Below are 6,759 nucleotides of genomic sequence, written 5' to 3'. Positions count from 1 at the left end.
TTTTTTTTACATTTGATGGCATACTAGACAATATTTTTTGTGAAATTTAATGGCATATAATATGATGAAATGTTTATTACGACACTTTTATGACGTATACCATGGGATATTATTAATGCCATTGCTGCAGCATACTTTTTTGGTATTATTATTATGTCATCACCAGTGAGGTCAGAACGTGGTTCCTAATGCAGAGAAGAGGGCGGCAGGTAAAAGCACACAGAGCTTTAAGAACAAAGCCGATTAAAAAAAAAAAAAAAAAAAAAAGAGTACAAACCGGCAAATAAAAGGAAGGAAATACAGCATAAAGTGTATATTTTCATGCTGTGTACTATCATGCATTTTTGTTTATTTACTGTAAAGCACTAACTGTTTTGAAAAGTGCTATATAAATGAATTAATAGATTTTTTGAGCAACAACCAAAATAATGAGAATATCATGTGTAAAATGATATGTATAGATTATCCTTTAAATAACTGAAATAAATGATAGGAACAGACAAAACATCACAACAAAAATGTTTTTTTTATTCATTGTATTGCATTTACAGTCCACACACCAGACATTTTACCCACACGGATAATAAAAAAACATCCAGCCACACATGTTCCGGGTGAGTACGTGAAGCTTTGGTATCAATATTCAGTTATGAGCATTAAAGGGCATCGTGACATGAGGAAGTTTGGCTTGTTATGGGTGAAAGCTCTGCTTCAGGATCTCAGACCATGTCATGCTTTGATGATGTGCTGTCTAAAGATATGTACTGTGTATACTCAGTTATTAACCCATTCTTACCATGCCAGCATGGTACAACAATATGTAAAGCAGCCACGGACACGTTTATATGATTTATTCATTAGATTTATATTACTACACTGGGAGCACACATGTGCAGTGTGTGTACGGTCAGATATGTTGCACTTAACCTCACAGCTGTGCAGAAATGATAATTTGCGATCAACACGTGGCTTCAAAATCTCCTGTAGATGTTGGAGAGCTTCATACTCATGGAAGCACTTTTTCCTTGAACTTGTTACTCTTCTGTATCGGCTTCAAGGTCTCCAAGAGTACTGCTACGTCAGGAAGTCATTTACAGCAGACAAAAACGAGCCACACTAAATGTCACGAGAGCGCCGTTAGTATTAGCATCCATCATCTAGAGTGATCAAAGTACAATAAATCATGAGATGACAAGCAACAGCATTGATAACAAAACTAAAGATTTGGGAGGTAAATGTGTAAAAAGAGGTGGTTAACATAAAAGACTAATTTTGATTCAAACGTAACACACACACACACACACAAAAAATACAATTTAAATAGCTAAAACTAATCTTCACTGATACAAAAAAAAAAACACAGCAAGAAATTTACAACCAGGCGTGTGATCGGGACACAGCCATAAAAATACAGGCGTAAAAAGGAAGGAAACAGGAAACGGCCGTTAATAGTGAGCGGGAGTTCTGGGCCTTTATAAAGGCTGCGAGTCTGCACAGAGAAACTTGGTAGTCACTGTGTTCCATTCATTTGGTTCTCTCTTCCCTTTGGTTCCTCCTCCTCTGACAGCATCGAGGATAGTGTTCATCTGCTGGTGGTCCAGTGTCGGATTCATCCGCCTCCTAAAGTTCATGTCAGAGCCTCCCCTCCCCCGGGACGGGGAATGTTGCATGTGTCTCACAGTAAAGGTCTCTAGCACATACAGAAGTTAATGGACTTCTACACTAACTAGGAATAAGCTCCTTGTAGATAAAATACATGCAAGGCAGCAGAAGCAACGTTTAATAGAGCCCTCCATATAAAGGGGTTTGAAGCAGCTAATGAGCCATTCATCTAAACTACTTTTGGATTGTGAGGTTTTTAAAAATCTCTTCATCATGTTTTCAGTAAAGAAGAAAGCGATATAAAGTCCAATATAAACTTTGCTCAGCAGCTAGTGGCTAACGTCTGCAGTAGAAGGTGGTGCAGCTGTGGGCCCAATGAAAGAAGATCACTCCGCACAGCCGAGGGTGGCAGTTCAAACCCAGAGCCCTGCAGCTTGCTAACATTTGCCACCGTTAGCATTGACGCAATGTGGCAGTCGATACCAATACCAGTGAAATTCTGTGTGAGATTCTCGGTACCCAATTTGATACCATGGTAAAAAATAAACACTTGGAGCTAGTGATAGGATGTTAAAGCTCATAATTCCCTCTCTAATATCGGTTTCATATTGCTGAGCAGACATCTCTGTCAAACAACTGGGTTTAATCAATTTTCTCTCCAAAAAACACATCTTACAAGATCACATTTTAACACCACGATATTCGCCAAATACTAATTTTTACTGAGTAGAGCTTGAAAGCAGTTAACTCTGCAGGACTGCTGCTAACCGCTAACGTTAGCTAGCTCTCTTCCTGTTGGTACCAAGATGGATTTGTTGTTCACGTAGTGTTATCAGGGAGAAAATAGGGTGTGTCGATAGTGAGTTTACTGCGTCCGCTGTTAGCCTCGAGCTAACGGTGCCTGCGGTACTGAAAAAAAAAAAAAAAAGGTCCAGTCACGTTTTCCGAAATTTTGGCATGGTCTTGGTACCTAAGTGTCAGTTTCAGTGACATCCCCAGCCACCGGAGGTCACTGTTGGACCTGGTGAGGCTGTAGCAGCAACCCCAGAGTGTACTGAACTGAACAAGGCTGTACTTTATTTTCTTGTGAATTCCTGTGAGCTTAAAGGAGGTTCAGTATTGGACATATTTGGTGTCTGCAGGACGTGAAATAAGCAACTGTTTGCCAACACGTTCGCCGCAACAACTTTATAAAAAAGGGTCATTTCAGCTTGTTGTGCTGCCCCCAAGTGGCCAAAATGTAAATGACACGATATAATAATCAACAGGTGTAAATGTTATTCTGTTTGGGTCTCACTGACAAATAAAAGAGCTACAAAGCAACCTTTGGACAAGCCCAAAGGATCCCCAAAGGTAAATGATTGAACTATTCTTTAAGCCATTAAAGAATGTTTAATTAGAGTGATTAGTTAGAGTGTTCATGAACTCTTCATAAAACAATGACTTATTAGAAAGTAAGAACACAAAGCTTGCACGAAATGAAACAGAAAGCCTCAACAATCTAAAAGACTGCACGCATATCACGTCACGACTACAATTCTAACGAACAACAAATGACATACATACTAGTCCATGCAGGAATGTACGCCATCAAACCCAAAGAAAAACATCTAAAGCTCCCAGAGAGTAGGTTCTGGTGGCATCACCAGTTTTGGATGAATTAAGTAATAAATATGTCAGAAGCTCATCATCAGAGAGATAACAGAGCTCAGCAGAGTGAGAAGTCAGACGGAGAAGAGCTGGAATACCATCCACCAATCAGCACGCTGGTCTGCGAGGTGTGAGGGTGTGTGTGTGTGTGTGTGTGTGTCTGCTGTATTCCCTTCACACTCCGTAGTTCACAGAGCTCAGCGCTGGTCTCTTCTTGCTTTTAATCTTCAGGGATCCGTAACGAGCCTGGAGACAAAATAACACAGTTATGAACGTGTCCGTACACCTGAGTTTATGTTCCATTATATATACCGTATGTAAAACAACCCTCTTGTTGTACTCGTGTCCTGTGTTTATCTGAACACACAGCCTCCAGCGTGTGGACCGGAACACTTACGTCTCTGCGGACTCTGGATCGTATGATCTTGACACTCTGCGATCGTCTCAGTCCTTTCTGAGTGACGGCCTCGTCTTCAGAGAAGATCGCCTCGGCCTCTTCGTCAGTCCTCTCCTCTGGGTCATAATAGTCTGAAAAACACACACACACACACACACACACACATCAGCACTCACTGAAACACAGACTCAGTGTTTCAGACGCCATGTGTGAATAACTGAACCTGTAAGGATGAACACGTCTCACAAACGTACAGGTTGAAGCAACGGTTCTGTTCCATGTCCCTGCTCCTGGACCTTGACCTGGGAGTGTGATTGGTGGAGATAATAAAGGGCTCACTATCAGGGATGCAGGGTTTTTCTTTGAGACTTGAATGGAGGGTAGGGATGCCCCCCCGTAGCCCCCTTCTAAATGAGTAAAACCCGAGTATTGAGGTCCGGAGTTAACGGTTCAGCTATCGGTACAATTTTAGCGTCTCAAGTCATGCTTTACTCTGACACACACACACACACACACACACACACTTTAAACTGAAGCTGAATATCAATCTGCACAAATGATCAGTTTCTACTGTGTGGGGAGCAGCCGTCCATCCTGGTCCACTGCAGGTAACGTGAGTGATGTCAGGAGAGCAGGCTATCAATGAAAGCTAATGGCTCAGCTCATTGTGTAGCTGTGACTGGACTTTAAGGATTTTGGAGCTTTTTGTATCGCTGCTCAAAAAAGACTTTGTTTACATTCAACAATAATAAGCAATGTTGATTCTTTTCTTCATTATTTGTCTTTTTTTCTCATAATATCATCAGAAAGAAGCGCTGAGGCTGTCATTATAATAGCATTGACAGTATCAAGTCTACCTCGCTGCCTGAGTGCAGAAAGAGGACATTAGAACGTGCCACGAAGACAGAAAAAGAAAATGAAAAATTGTTAAATTACAGATGGAATGACAGAAAGAAAGCATGACAGTAGTGCACACTCTGACCTCGAAATAAAATAGTGACAATGAAAGTACATTTGCTGAACTTGATGGCTGGTTCCACACTGTGGTTACAGGCCTGTGTAGAGAGGAGAAGGAAGGCAGCCGGTCCAGCAGAGGGCAGCAGACAGCCAGCAGAGCCACCGCTGCCTCCCCACACTAACAGGTTCTGATAGACGAAGTGAAACAAAGACATGAAAGACGTGATGGCAGCAGTATGGCACCCGTTCAGAAGGTTTCTTTATAGTGAGAAAGGGATCAATGGACCAATGGTATTTCATTTATTTGATAATCTAATTGTTAGAATTACTCTGTTCATTACATTTCAAACTTGTTTCCTTGCGATGGACAGTTTGTGGACTGTTTCTTATCTTGGTAAGATTGTTGTGGACCACTTGTAGAAGAGAGGAAATGTATTCTTGTATGGTTTCCTGCACGAGGGACAACATTGTTACCTAAAGTATTACCACCTGGTCGCCCTCTGCCCTGGCAGTATTGGTGTCCATCGGTGTTTTCTAATGCTGAGGTAGTGTTTGAACAGCGACGTGTTTTCCATTTGTTCTGGTTCTAGCTCCCGCTGCTGCTGCTGTTGTCACATCTGGAGTCAATTAGAGAAAACCTCCCACTCTCCAGAGCTGGAAGCAACGTTTCCCTTCCCCAGAGGAAGCGGGGCGGGATGAGACGGAGGCTAGCTTCACACGAGATCTCACATTCCAACACAGGATCAAAAATGCCCTCTGAATACTGAATACTGTCTGTGATGGTCGAATGGGAATCAGAATCCATCACAAACACGAGAAACAGAGCCTCGTTTTTTAGGTCTATTGATTAAAGATTCCAGTCCTGCTACTTGTGCACAAGGCTCATCTCCGCAGCTGTGACTACGGCTCGTCTCAGACCCATACGGTCCAACGTCTCCCAGCACACTGAGGAAACACACGAACGACATGTTCCACAGTCATGTTCCAGGGTGGAATCTACATTCTCTGTCTGGACTGCGGAGAACAAATTCAAGTCATTCCAGCAAATCGCGAGTCTATTCTGTGTCGAACTCTCCAATTTGCTGTCATGTCCAGAGCTTAGGGCTTTATTAAGCAGCACTCAGCCAACAGCAGAGACCCGGAGCAGCCTGCCCAACCACAATGTTGGATTCTTTCCGTTTCACCAGAAGAAGAAAAAAGGCACAGCCTTGTGTTTTCTTGTTCTGGTGTATTCACATTGTCTCAACCTGCTGTTGAGCTTTATCTTCATTCTAAAACACACTTCTCATGGCACGCTCCAAAAACACACGTCAGAATCCACCTGTGAATCTACACCTGATGTATCATTGGACACAATAGTGTTTTCTTCTTCTTAGACTCTGAAGCTCACAGACCTCAATCGTTCTATATCCGAGTCTGCTTTCATCGTCTGTTACCTCAAATAACAGAACACAGCTAAACTGAAGAAGATCAAGAAGTTTGACATTGCGTACTAAATATTTTGCACTGATCATTTATCGAGTAGCAGCAGCTTTTTCCACTTCGCAATATTTGAACACAAAATCTCTTGACCTTGTCACGCAGATGATACTCAGTTATACATGCCAGTGCAATGACTCCATCTCTACTCTCCTGAACGTCTGGATGATATAGAACAACCCAATCCACCTCATCAAACCCACTCCTAAGAAGAAGTGTACTGATCCAGGTTCTTTCTCTGTCTTAATGTTGTTTGATATCCTCTTGTGGCCAAGGTATTTACTGCGCCCTCGACATAAACATGAATTATAGGGTTTATTTATAGCATCGAAAGCAAACTGCTGGTCACAATGTTAATGAAACAAAATAAAGCAGATTGATCACTTTGATCAATTAGTGATCCGCTGTTAAGAATGAAAAATCATTGTGACCGTGGGGGTCACGGTCACCATGTAACTGCAGCATCCCTCCTCTGGACTCCTCTAGACTCCCGTTTCATGTTGTCACCTCTGGACTCCCGTTTCATGTTGTCACCTCTGGACACCCGTTTCATGTTGTCACCTCTGGACACCCGTTTCATGTTGTCACCTCTGGACTCCCGTTTCATGTTGTCACCTCTGGACTCCCGTTTCATGTTGCCACCTCTGGACACCTCTTTCATGTTGCCACCTCTG

At 42.3% G+C, this 6,759-nt stretch overlaps 1 long non-coding RNA gene across 1 annotated transcript; it reads right to left on the bottom strand.

The window, feature by feature from the left end:
- Positions 1–507: 507 nt before the first annotated feature.
- LOC116378545 (uncharacterized) lies at positions 508–6,753 on the bottom strand. Its single transcript, XR_004212308.1, has 2 exons — positions 3,650–6,753; positions 508–3,498 (listed from the first exon to the last, which is right to left on the bottom strand). It is a non-coding gene; the product is annotated as an uncharacterized LOC116378545 (long non-coding RNA).
- Between the last annotated feature and the right edge of the window lie 6 nt (positions 6,754–6,759).

This window comes from Anarrhichthys ocellatus, unplaced genomic scaffold, assembly GCF_004355925.1.
Source record: "Anarrhichthys ocellatus isolate YVR2014 unplaced genomic scaffold, GSC_Weel_1.0 scaffold2772, whole genome shotgun sequence".
Taxonomy (NCBI): domain Eukaryota; kingdom Metazoa; phylum Chordata; class Actinopteri; order Perciformes; family Anarhichadidae; genus Anarrhichthys; species Anarrhichthys ocellatus.
The sequence above is the reverse complement of the archived record's forward strand: the minus strand, read 5'-3'. Positions and strand labels throughout refer to the sequence as shown.